Raw genomic sequence first — 12,393 nt, 5'->3', positions numbered from 1 at the left:
CTGCGCATGCCGGATGTAGTAGTTCCACAGGCTGCCTCGGAGCTCTCTTGGGCTAGGATTCTGGAACTACCTTTCCCAGAACGCCTTGGTCAGGAGCATGGCTATTGGGGCCTTTTGGCCAGAGGGATGATGTCATTGAAAAAACCCCACTGCATTCATTGTGCTAAGGTCTATCCCCCTTCTGCTTGCTGCTCCTCCCGCTATTGCTGCTTGCTCTTGCTGAGCTTAGAGCCCTGGCGGGGATTGACTCCAACTCTAGGACATAGGAGCTGGGGCATCGCAGCACCATCCCATGTGTGGGTGATTGGTTCATTCACACATTGTTTCTGTTTATGCCTGGGGTGGGGGGACAAATCCCAAACCAGGTGAGTTGAAATGATTTATTGAGATGGTTCCTACCAACTTGTGCCTTCTTCTGATCTCTTTCTTTGGGGGTAGGTGGAGTGAAGGGGTTGGGGAGTCAGTGATGAGAAAAATAAAAAGCCACTATGCGATGTGGGTCATTGCGAAGAAGAACTCCAGTAACCCTCCTGGAGAGGACGGGTGCCTGCGCATTCCCTAGAGTACCCCACTTCCCATCCCTCTTTGGGGATGGGGGAGGGGAACTGGGGAGAATGGAGAGAGCTGCTTTTGGAAAATGAGACGAAACCAGAGTTAGCTGCGTCTGCACCATCCTCACCAGGCAGCGCTGGCCCCTGCATGCACAGTTATCTAAGTGGGAAGGGGATGATGCGAGGCAAGAAATGAAGATAATTGATTTCAATATGACTGGGATTGCTTTAGCACGCTTTGATTTCGAGGTTGAAAGCGGCCAACTCATTTTCAAAGATGAGATTTTCTCGTGTGTGTGAAGTTTTATTTGGCTTATGTGCCTATGTGCGAACCCGTTCTGTTTCTCCCTCGCTGCTCATTTGAGGTGACAGTGTCCTTAGAGGCGAGCACTATGCCAGTCAGAAGTAGTTCACGTGTCTATGGCACTGGTCCTTTCCAAATGGTAGAAGCAGCATTTTTGTTCAATATTTTCAATTCCTCCTGACTCTGCGATGTTTCAGAGTGGTTTGGAAGACTAGTCCACAGATTTGAGTGTGTGCTTAAATCACATTGTAATAGGTTTCACGCCACTGGCAATAAGACGGTGATAACCAGCAGTTTCCCTAGTCGCAGTTTCCAGTCAGTCACAAGTAACGGGTTTGGCATGCGGATCGATGAGGGAAGCCCTGGCTCCGCTTAGCATGTTAGGGATCGGAATAGCTGCAAATGCTATTAACCTTAATTTGCCGTTACTTACTGGTGTCCAGGGACAGAGATGAGACAGTGAGCATAGTTTTTAGGTAAATGGACGAATGAGCCGAGTTGTTTTTTTTTCCCCTCCAGAGTTGACCCATTTAACAGGGCAAAAGATCATTTAAGTTCTGATATTGGCTCTTGTCTTGTAAGAATTATTATGGTGACTAGCCTAATAAATATGTTACTTTAAAATAAACATCTGGTTGGTTCCAGAACAGATGGGGACGATCTCATAAATCGTCCTAGGAGATGAGTTGGCTCACCACACCCCTTTTTGGAATGTCAAGAGGACAAGAAATTTATACATTTTAGACTAGAATTAACTCTTAAAATTCCTCACAGTTTCACAGTGGGATCAACCCGGGGGAAAGTCAAGCATTGCTTTTCATTTTCTCTGAGCCACATTGGCTTCATTTCACAAGATACCTCCAGGGCTGAAAGAGAGTTTGTTATATAATATTTGTGGCTCTGATGCAACAAATGGAAAATCTATTCAGATTTATGGATTTGTGTGTGTGTAGGGGTTGTGGTGGGCAGGAGCGAGTATTTTTTTTTAATTTGAAGAAGTTTTAATATTTCTAGAGTGGTACTGCCTTAATCACCCAGTTATCTGTTTCTCTTGTCTGTTTCTCTGTGGATTCCTCTCTCAGCTTTTGTATCCAGCTTTTCATATTTGTCTCTCCCCTTTCCATCCTCTTCACTTTATTTTCCCTTTTCCCCACTCACCTGCTTCACCCTCTTTTCCCTTCTCTGTTTCTTCCCCTCCCTTCTTCTGACTGTGACTGTTTTCCCCTTTTCTTCTCTTTCTTTCCTTCCCCTCTAATACTTTTTCTCCTGTATTATAAAAATATAAGATCATCAGTGTCCCTTTTGAAATGTGCTGCTCCCCAATCTGGTACTCAGCTCTAAAGAAGCTGTGGGACTGAGGCATCTAGGTGGTGCAGTGGATAGAGCACTGGCCTTGGAGTCAGGAGGACCTGAGTTCAAATGCAGCCTCAGACACGTAATACTCACTAGCTGTGTGACCCTGGGCAAGTCACTTAACCCCATTGCCCAGCCAAAACATAAAATAAAATCAAAAGATGAAATTAAAAAAAAAAGCTGTGGGAACCCCATGATTTTTCTGCTTCTGGCCTGTTGTCCTGTGTGACAGTATGGTCCCCTGACAAGTCCATCTCTTTGGCATTCCAGAGAGCTCCTATCCCAGAGAGCATTCTGTGGACAATGGCATTCTCCATCAGTCAATGTATTTAGATTAGTCTAGACATCATGATTTTAAAACAATCACTTCATAAGTGCTTATCATGTAATTTTCAAAGAATAAATATTCTTCAGAGCAGTTTCCATCTCACTTTTTTTTAAATCCCATTTCCATTTTTCCTAGTGGATGAGTGAGTGGTAGGAAGGTTTTCTCTTCCCTTCCTTCCTGTTCCCTGTTGAGTTACTAAGGAATGATACATGTATCCAAACTGCCCTTTCTTTGCAAGTATGGTAGAGGGTCCTGTAACTGCGTTTTTCCTTTTGTTTCTTTTTTGAGGAAGGGAAGGACTGTGTAACTATATACAGCTATCTCATGTGAGCTATAAAAAGCAATTCTTTTACAGTACCAATTCTGTTAGCTTTGGAAACCAGACAGCAGTTATGGTCTGAGAGCAGCTACTGCTGCTATTCCAGGTGAGTTTGGAAATGATCATCTGACCTCAATCCTTACCGCTCTCTGTAGTCTTCTTGTGTGGTCTTAGGCAAGTCAATTTAAGTACCCAGAGCTTTATTAACTCACTTATGAAATGAGCATGATACCTATGTCACAGGATTGTTGTGAGAATCAAAGGAACAAATGTAAAACACTTTGTAAACTCTTGCTTTGTAGTTAGCTAAACTTCTGAATGTAGTTAGTGATGACCAATATTTAAGCACTCTAGGGTAACTAAGAGAGAACTGAAGTGCATGACTTGTTCTGTACAGGTACTATTCTGGTGACCTTGGAATAATTACTGAAATATTCCCTAACCCCGTGTTTTCCATATTCAAAAGGGGCATAATGAAATTTCTACTTGCTTCAGTTAATCTGACATACCAATGTAATACCAATACCAATATAATCTGGTCTAACCTATGTTTTCTGATTTATCTCCTGTTACTGCCCTAGGTCCTAGAATTTGTTCTTCCTAAAGACTCCTTATACTTTCTAACAGTCATATCTTTGCTCATGGTATTCTATGCATCTAGAAGTTCCTTCTTACCATCTCCCCCAATCATACTAAGTCTTTTTTTTTTAATGTTGATGCATTTTGTTTTTACTCAGTAAGTCAATAAAGCATCCATTAAGTGCCTGCTATGTGACAGACTCTGTTCTAAACACTGGGGTTACAAAGTAAGGCAAAAAGCAAGTCCCTACTTTCAAGAAGCTCACTGTCTAATGAGTGAGACAATGTGCAAACAACTTTGTACAGACAAGATGTATACAGAATAAATTAGAAATAATCAATAAGGGAGAAGCATAAGAATTAAGGGGAGACTGGGAATGACTTCCTGAGGAAGGTGAGATTTTAGCTGAGATTTGGAGAAAGCTAGGTAAAGAAGGTGGAAATGAGAAAGGAAAGAATTCCAGAAATGAGGGGACCAGTGGTGAATGAAAATGCCCAGAGTTGGGAGATGCAGTGTCACATAGAAGGAATAGCACGAAGGCAAAGCTGTTCTCCTTGGATTGTAGGGTATGTGGGAATGGGCGTTAAGGTATAAGAAGTCTGAAAATGTGAAGGGGGGCAGGTTATGAAGAGCTTTTAATGCCAAACAGGATTTGATATTTGTTCTGGAGGTGACTGGGAGGGCAGCAGGATCAGTACCTCATAAGCAGTTTTCAGTTACACTTTAGGAATATCACTTTGGCATCTGAGTGGAAGCTGGGCTAGAATGGAGAGAGACTTATGGTAAGTAAACCAACCAGCTGGCTACTAGGTAGAATAGGTGTGAGGTGATGAGGGCCTCCACCAGAGTGTCCAAGGAAAGAAGGGGGCATAGACAAGAGATCTAAAGTAAAATCAGTCAAATCAACAGGCCTTGGCAACAGATTGGATGTGGTGGGTGAGAGAGAGTAGGCAATCCAGGATGACACTTAGATTTAGAGCCTGGGGGACTGGGAAGATGGTGATACCCCTGACAGTTATAGGGAAGTGAGAAAGAAGGAAGGGTTTGGCAAAGGATAACGAATTCAGTTTTAAACATATTTCATTTAATATGACTACTGGACATCCAATTTGAGACGTCCAATAGGCAATTGGAGTTATGAGACTAGAAGTCAACAATGAGGTTAGGACTGGATGAATAGCTATAAGCATCATCAGCAAAGAAATAACAATTGAATACATAGGAGCTGATGGGATCCAGGACAGAGCTCTGGGGGTATGCATCATTAGAAGGTATGACCTCAATGAAGATCCAGGCTGAGAAAGAGAAGTTATAGGACTAAGAGAAGAATCAGGAGAGAGTAGTGTTCTGAAAGAAAACCTAGAGAGAAGAGAGTATCTAGGAAAAGAGGGTGATCAACAGTGTCAAAGACTGCAGAGAAATTAAAAGGGATGAGGATTAAGAAACGTCCATTAGATTTGGCAATTAACAGCTCATAGGTAACTTTGGAGAGAGCAATTACAGTTGAATGATGAGGTCAGAAGCTAAACTATAGAAAATTAAGAGAGTGAGAGGGGGAGTAAGTGGAAGTACCTAATTTAGATAGCCTTTTCAAGGAGTTTAGCCACAGAAGAGTGGAGAGATATAAGATGATAACTAGTGGGGATGAAAGACTTAAGTAAGGTTTTTGTGAGGATGAGTAAGATAAGGGCATATTTGTAGGTAGCAGGGAAGCTACCATCAGACAGGGAGAGTATGAAGATAAATGAAAAAGTAGGAATGATAGAGAGGGGCAGTCTGTTGGAAGAAGACGGGATGCAATGGATTACTTGTGCATGTAGAGGGGTTTGCCTTAGCAAGGAGAAGGGTCACCTCATTATGTGTAACAGTGCTGAGGGCAGAGATAGTGGCAGAAACCATCTAAGAGTCATTCCTGGATATATTACTAGGAATGGGGACAGGAATATATGCCTATAGTTTCTTTCACCAAATAAGCCTCTAGTTGTAACAAATAAAAATAGTTAAGCAAAACCAGATAAAGTATTTACCATGTCTGACTGATAGGAAAGTTTATACCTGTAGTCTTTTACCGCTGTTGAATGGAAAAAGGTGTTCCTCATCATTTCTCCAGTTATTTAGCATTGGGCTTCATTTTATCATTCTTTTCATTTCTATTACTATAGTCATAAAGCATATTGTCCTGGTTCTGCTTACTTTACTTATATGAATTCATACCAATCTTTCCATTTTTCTCTGAACTCATTCATCATTTCTTATGGTACAATAATATTTTATTACATTCATATGCCCCAGTTTATTCAGCATTCTACAATCAATGGATACCCACTTACCACTTTGTTTCCCTCCCACCTTTTTTTTTCTTTGCTGTCACAAAAATGCTTTTGTGAACATTTTATATCTATATATCTATAGCTCCTTTTTAAAAGTCTTTGATCTCTGGGCTATGTGCCTAGTAGTAGCATTTCTGGATCAAAAAGTATGAACAGTTTAGTGACTTTTCTTTTCTCATTCCAACTTTTTCCCCCAAAACATGTGGTCCAGTTCCATAGCTCTATCAACAGTATACTGGTGTTCCTGGCTTCCTTTAGCCACATTGACTGTTTCTATCTTTTGTCTTTTTTGATACTTAGGTGTGAAGGAAAACACCAGAATTACTTTAATTTGCATTTATTTCTTTTATTAGTAACTTGGAGGAGTATTTCATATACTTGTTGTTAGTTTATAATCTTCTTGTGAAGACTAATTATTTTCTGACCTCTCACCCATTTAGGAATGGCCCTTGGTCTCAATTCCTTCCCTTTCTTCAAAGCAAAGCTGAAAAGCCACCTTTCAGAAATCCTTCCCTGATTGTCCTGGTCTCACCCAGGCTCTTCTTTTTGAACTCTTATATAACTTCATTTTGTACCACTCTATGGTACCTACCGTGTACTATTTTGTTTTATTGTTATGTGAGTGTATGCATTATTTCTCCCATTGGGGAATGAAGTCCTTTAGAGACATTAATTAAACTGTTTTGGGCTATGTAAAACTAGCTGAAGGGTCAAATAACTTTGAAAAAAAAGACTCATTTATCATTGCCTTTCCTCAGTTTACTCATCTTTAAAATGAGGAAATCAAATTGGATAACCTCTAAGAGCTCTTTCAGTTCTAAATGCTTATGACCCTGTTATATAAATACCAAGTAGCCTCTGATTGGTTAAGTGGAATAAGCTAAGCAACGAAACCATTAGAAACTACCTACGAGACCAGAAAGGCTAAGAAGTGCATTAGACCTCATTTCAAGGGGGATAGCTAGGTGGTGCAGTGGATAGAGCTCTGGCCTTGGAGTCAGGAGGACCTGAGTTCAAATCTGGTCTGAGACACTTGATACTTACTAGCTGTGTACCCTGGGCAAGTCACTTAATCCTGATTGCCTCACCAAAAAGCGAAAAAACAAAAACAAAACTCATTTCACTGGTTAAATACTCAAATCTCCACTAAAGCCCTCTTCTGATGGATGCTTCCTAATGGTGTCAAGATGACATTAAGTTCTTGAAGGTAGAGTCAAGCCCTTGAAGTTGCTACTAAGCCAGAAAGTTTCTGAGTATGAGAAGCCTCATCATAAGAAGACTGCCCACCAGGGGAATTTTTTTTTTTGAGCCATAGCACTTCATAAAGTTCATCTGAAGGACTGTCTATGGAAGGGACACTTACACTGTAAAAATCACTAGTGCTTGAGAAACAGTTCTTCAAAGGTAATGACCCAAATGGTCTGGAATGGACATGAATGAGTCTCCCATTGGCTGTATCAGAAAGGCTATCTCTATATGAGAACTGACTACAAAACATGGGCTTAAAGGGACATTTGCAAGGACTAGTGAATGACTGTATTGAGTCAGATTTCCAGCATTCCTTGAGTCTAGGAGATATCTTCTCCTAAGTGGAAACAGATAAACCAAATGAGATTAATATAAGCTACCTATAGGTTAAGCTAGCCTAGGGCCCACAGTCTCATAAATATGATGAAGATAAATAAATAAGTGAAAATGAAGTGAAGGATAACAAAGAGTGGTTTGGACAACTATAAGTGATAGCTAGCTTCATGGTATCCAGGTCTCAGCAGCCTGTGAAGTGATGTCCTGGAAGGGGGAAAGGGGACTGATGAAGGTATTTAAATTGATACAGATAAAGTAAAAGAAAGTACATTGTTATTTGGTGTTAGTCTATGGGGTTAAAAAATGAGAAAATTTTTTTTAAAAAACTCCTTTAAATGTAGTCCATCATGTTATATTTGTCTTGACATAGTGAAAGAGGATTCTGAGGGATATTGAAAAAATTTTTCCTGGGAAATTTTAGGCTGTGTGATGTAATAAGAATGGCACTTAATGGTGGATCAGAAAACTTAGGGTTAGGGTTAGGGTTAGGATTAGGGTTAGCTCTGTGACTAAGTACCTCTGTGACCTTGGGCAAGTTGCTTCACCTGGTCCAGGTGGCAGCTTCCTGATCCCGCAGGTGGAAAGGTTGGATTTACCTTGAGATACATTTTTCACCTGGAATTTTAGATCTCCAAGATTCCTCCCAATTCTAAAATTCTATTCAGTAAATTGATATGTGTCTGCTTCTCTCTCTGTGTTTCTCTCTGTGGCTCTCTCTTTCTGTCTCTGTGGTGGGGAGTGGGGTGGGATGTAGAGAAAGGTAGAATGGTATAATAGTTACGGCAAGATGGGTTTGGCTTTAAGTCCTACCTTGGACACATACTGGCTGTGTGCCTTCTTCACCTCTTAGTTCTCCAGGCAACTTTCTAAGGGAGAAAAGGTATTGCTCGTTTGTGTTGGTAGAGGAAGTCGCTCTCTGGCCCACAAGAAAATATACGTGTGTGTACATGATATATATTTCAGTGAAATAGCTTTTGCTTGCCATTATTTCCATTTTGATTTCTTTCTTATTCTATGCCATCTCTCTCTGACTAGTTCTCTATGCCATAAGCCCATGTGATTCCTGAAAATAGCTGGTTGGAGGACCATTGATGTTGATGGCTTTTTTTTTTTTGCTTCTTATATTATTTTCCTGTGACTTTTAATGAGATTTAATGTGACCTTTCTCTATATTTTTCATCAGCAAAGTAGGATAAAGAGATTACCCTCAGGTGTACTGCATTATAGGATCATAGGTTTAGAGCTGGAAAGAACTTGGAGGCCATCTTGTCAGTGACTTGCCCAGGGTTACACAGCTAGTTAAGTGTTTGAGGTTAGATTTGAACTCAGGAAGATGAGTCATCTTGACACCAGGCCCGGCACTTTATCCACTGTACCACCTAGTTGCTATTATATACATATGTCCATATATATTATAGATGTGTGTACACACATATGTGTGTGTGTGTGTGTGTGTGTGAATATATTGATATTTTTTTTCTCCCCTACTAGAATGTAATTAGTAGCAAATATATAGCATAGTGGAAAAGATGCTTGGAGTCAGGGAGATCTGGGTTTGAATTCTGTTTCACACACTTACTAGCTATGTGTCCCTGGGCCAGTCACTTAATCTAGTTCAGCCTCAGTTTCCTCATCTGTAAAACCTTCATTTTTAAATATCAAAAGAACTATCATAGGAAAGAAGAAGTGGACTTATCCTGTATTGCTCCAGAAGGCGGAGCTAAGATTAATGACTAGATGTTACAGGGAGGTAGTTTAATATGAGAAAGAACTTCCACACTTGTAGGTGTCCTTAAATGCAACAGGCTACCTTCAAAGATGGTAAGTTTCCTGTAGAATATAATTTACTTTAGAGGGTTGTTGCAAAGATACACACACACACACACGTATGTATTTTATATGCTCCCCATGAGTTGGGCTTGTTTCATTCTTTGTACTTGTATCTCTGGTGAGTAGCACAGTGCTCGGCACATAGGAAGCATTAATAAAAGCTTGTTGATTGACTAACTGATTGACATCATCTCTGACTTTGGAGAGGGACTTTGTGATACTTCTCTGTTCTTAGTGAAAATAATCACTCTGATTAGCAGCATGGATCTTTTTTTATTCTTCTTTGTAAAGACTGAGATGATGTTAGCACCACGGTTTGTGGGCTAGTGGCAGGATAGCAGTGTTTCTTGAACTATGGGTCATGACTCAATTTGGGGTTGCAAAAAGTTTGGCAACAGTAAAAGGTTTCTGAACATGCAACAACCAAAAATTAATTCAAAATCAACGCATACTGAATACGAGGTGTTTCTGTCAGTGCTTGCCCAAGTTGCATGGGGCAACTTCACGGCAGCCTTGGTTCGGAACACAAAGCGCCTGCACCTTGCGCTGCGTGTGCCCTCAGGCCATGCAACGCCTGCACCGTGAAAAGGGGATAAAGCTTGAGAAGCCCTGTTGTAGAGGGAAGTACAATAGCTGGAACAGGAGCTAGGAGTTGGAGGTGCTGGTCTTGACTCTGCTGTCACTACCTATGCAGCCTTGGGCAAGTCACAAGTCACTCTTGGGGTATCCTGACATGATGGGCTGAATATGGAGTCAGTAAAACGTGGGTTCAGATCTGATCTCGGATACTTACTAGCTGTGTGACTATAGGCCCAGCCACTGTACCTCTCTGAGAGTCTTTGCTCATCTGTAAAATGGGAGCAGGTATTTCACAGGATGGTTGTCAGGTTCAAATGAGATAACTGATTTAAAGTTCTAGGTCAACCTTGAGGTACTATAGAAGTGTCAGAGCGAAGGAGAGCATGAATGTAAAAAGGGTAAAAAATCAGTTCTGCTACATTCGAGATGAGAGAGATGTGGCGAAAAGTTCACTTCGCAAAAACCTGTCAGTGCCGTGGTCTGTTGGCCCCATATGAGTCAGTCAGTCAGTCAGTCAGTCAATAAACATTTATTTAGAGCCTGCTGTGTGCCTGGCACCGTGCTAAGTGCTAAGGATGAGACAGACTCTGTCCTGGAGGAGCTAACAAGTCTAGTCTGAGGGACAACAAGCAGCCAAACTACATACAAGCAAAAGATAGATGGGATAAAGTGGAAATAGTTAACAGAGGGAAGGCACTGCCAGTGTCTCTTATGGGGGCCAAGAAGGCTATTGTGATCTCAGGATATGTTAAGAACAAAGTACAGATTGATGGGAATGATGATTCCTTTGTACTCTGCTCTAATCAAAGGACATCTGGAGTACTGTGCCTAGCTCTAGAATGCCACACACTGAAGTATGTGCAGAAAAGGGTGACCAGGACAGGGAAGGGCTTTGAGACCATGCCATCCCTTGAAAGAAGGAAAATATTTGGTCAGGAGACAATATATGGGACACATGATTTTTTTGTCTTTAAATATTAAAAGGGCTACCACAGGAAAGAAGGATTGGGCTTATTCTGTATTGCTCCAGAAGGCAGAGTTAGGATTAATGTCCAGAAGTTACAAGGAGGTAGTTTAGTATGAGAAAGAACTTCCGTACTTGTAGGTGTCCAAAAATACAATTAGCTACCTTCAAAGGCAGTAAGTTTCCCATCACTGAATGTCTTCAGGAGGGGATTGGATGACGAGGGATGTTTTAGAGGGTTTTTAATATAGCACAGGTCTTTCTAACTCTTTAGATTCTAATTCTGAGTTGTAAAGCTAGAAATCCTAGGCAGTGGTTTTGTGATGCTCCAGGGTAGGAAAGGAAGGAAGGATACAAGAATTTATCAAGTGCTACTGTGTTCTAGGCACTGTTAAGTGCTTTAAAATTATTGTTTCATTTGATCCACACAATGATCCTGAGAAGGAGGTGCTATTATTATCCCCATTACACAGATGAAGAAACTGAGGCAAACAGAGGTTAAGTCACTTGTCCCGGAGTCAGACAGCTAGTAAGTGTCTGAGGTCATGTTTGTACTTAGGCCTAGGACTCTCTGCTCTGCACTACCTAGCTTCCTCAGGTGTCATTAGTTAACTCCAAAGGTGTTGTGAAGTTCTTCAGAGAAAATTAATTTTAATTTACTTAAATGAAAAAACTAAATAAAACTCCAAATGATCTTTTTCAGGGTGAGGAGAGTGTCATGATATCCAACATGCAGGGCAGGGGGCTTAAATCAAATGAAATGTCAGTTCAGAGACTATCCTGATGTTTCAGTATAATAGTTTTAGAAAACATATATGTCCTATTAGCATTTAAGCTAGCTTACCAGATGTCTTTTGAAAAAAACTTGTTCAGCTTGAAATCAGTTAAAAGAAATTAATCATGTAATGGTCCAGTAGTCTAGGAGTTAAGTTTCCAGTAATCTCAACCATCTGGAACACAGAAAAAAATGAAAGGGCCTTTGGTCTGCAAAGAGTTGCCACAAAGCCCATGTACTATAGGACAAGAGAATGCTGTCTTCAGGCTGTTGTTTTTGTTGCCCAGATCGTTGGTTATAAGGTGGCTGATTTGAAGCAGCTGTAGCCAGTGAAAAGTGACAGTTGACAGCAGATGGGAAGGGAAGAAGTATAAAAGTGGAGGAGACAGGGACCATTTAATGTAGGAGCAACAGTCCTAGCACCTCAAGAACCCTCGGGACTATCATCACCGTCGTCGTCGTCGTCGTCGTCATCATCATCATCATCATCATCATCATCATCATCATCATCATCATCATCTTAGAGCTTAAGGTAGTAATTGATGTACATCAGGATGTCTTTGAGTCTTCAAGAAAAGATTAAAGCATTTTCAGTATCCCTAACTTACCAGGGCAGGAAAGTGGATAATATACTTTGCATTACTTTTAAAAAACAATATGAATTTACTTTTAAAAAACATATGGAAAAGACAGAAGGCCAGTATCTACTCTCTGGAAGCTCACAGTATAATAGGGAGACAACCTGCACACAACTATATAGAAACAATATATATCAGGATAAACTGAAAATAACCCACAGATGAAAAGCACTCACATTTAGAGGCAACAGGAAAGATGGGATTTTTTTTTTAAACTGACTTGAAGGAAGCCAGGGAATCTGGGAGGTGGAAATGAGG

The 12,393-nt window shown here is 40.7% G+C and overlaps 1 protein-coding gene across 3 annotated transcripts in view; it reads left to right on the top strand.

The window, feature by feature from the left end:
- Positions 1–170: 170 nt before the first annotated feature.
- RAB30 (RAB30, member RAS oncogene family) overlaps positions 171–12,393 on the top strand; it is a 122,196-nt gene continuing 109,973 nt past the window's right edge. For all 3 annotated transcript variants that reach the window (XM_020993827.2, XM_078156952.1, XM_078156951.1), the window contains exon 1: positions 171–365. The gene's annotated coding sequence lies outside the window, so the exon portion shown is untranslated. The remainder of the gene's footprint in view (positions 366–12,393) is intronic.

The sequence above is a fragment of the Phascolarctos cinereus genome, unplaced genomic scaffold (assembly GCF_003287225.1).
Source record: "Phascolarctos cinereus isolate Bilbo 61053 unplaced genomic scaffold, phaCin_HiC Scaffold_726;HRSCAF=1367, whole genome shotgun sequence".
Taxonomy (NCBI): Eukaryota; Metazoa; Chordata; class Mammalia; order Diprotodontia; family Phascolarctidae; genus Phascolarctos; species Phascolarctos cinereus.
The sequence above is the reverse complement of the archived record's forward strand: the minus strand, read 5'-3'. Positions and strand labels throughout refer to the sequence as shown.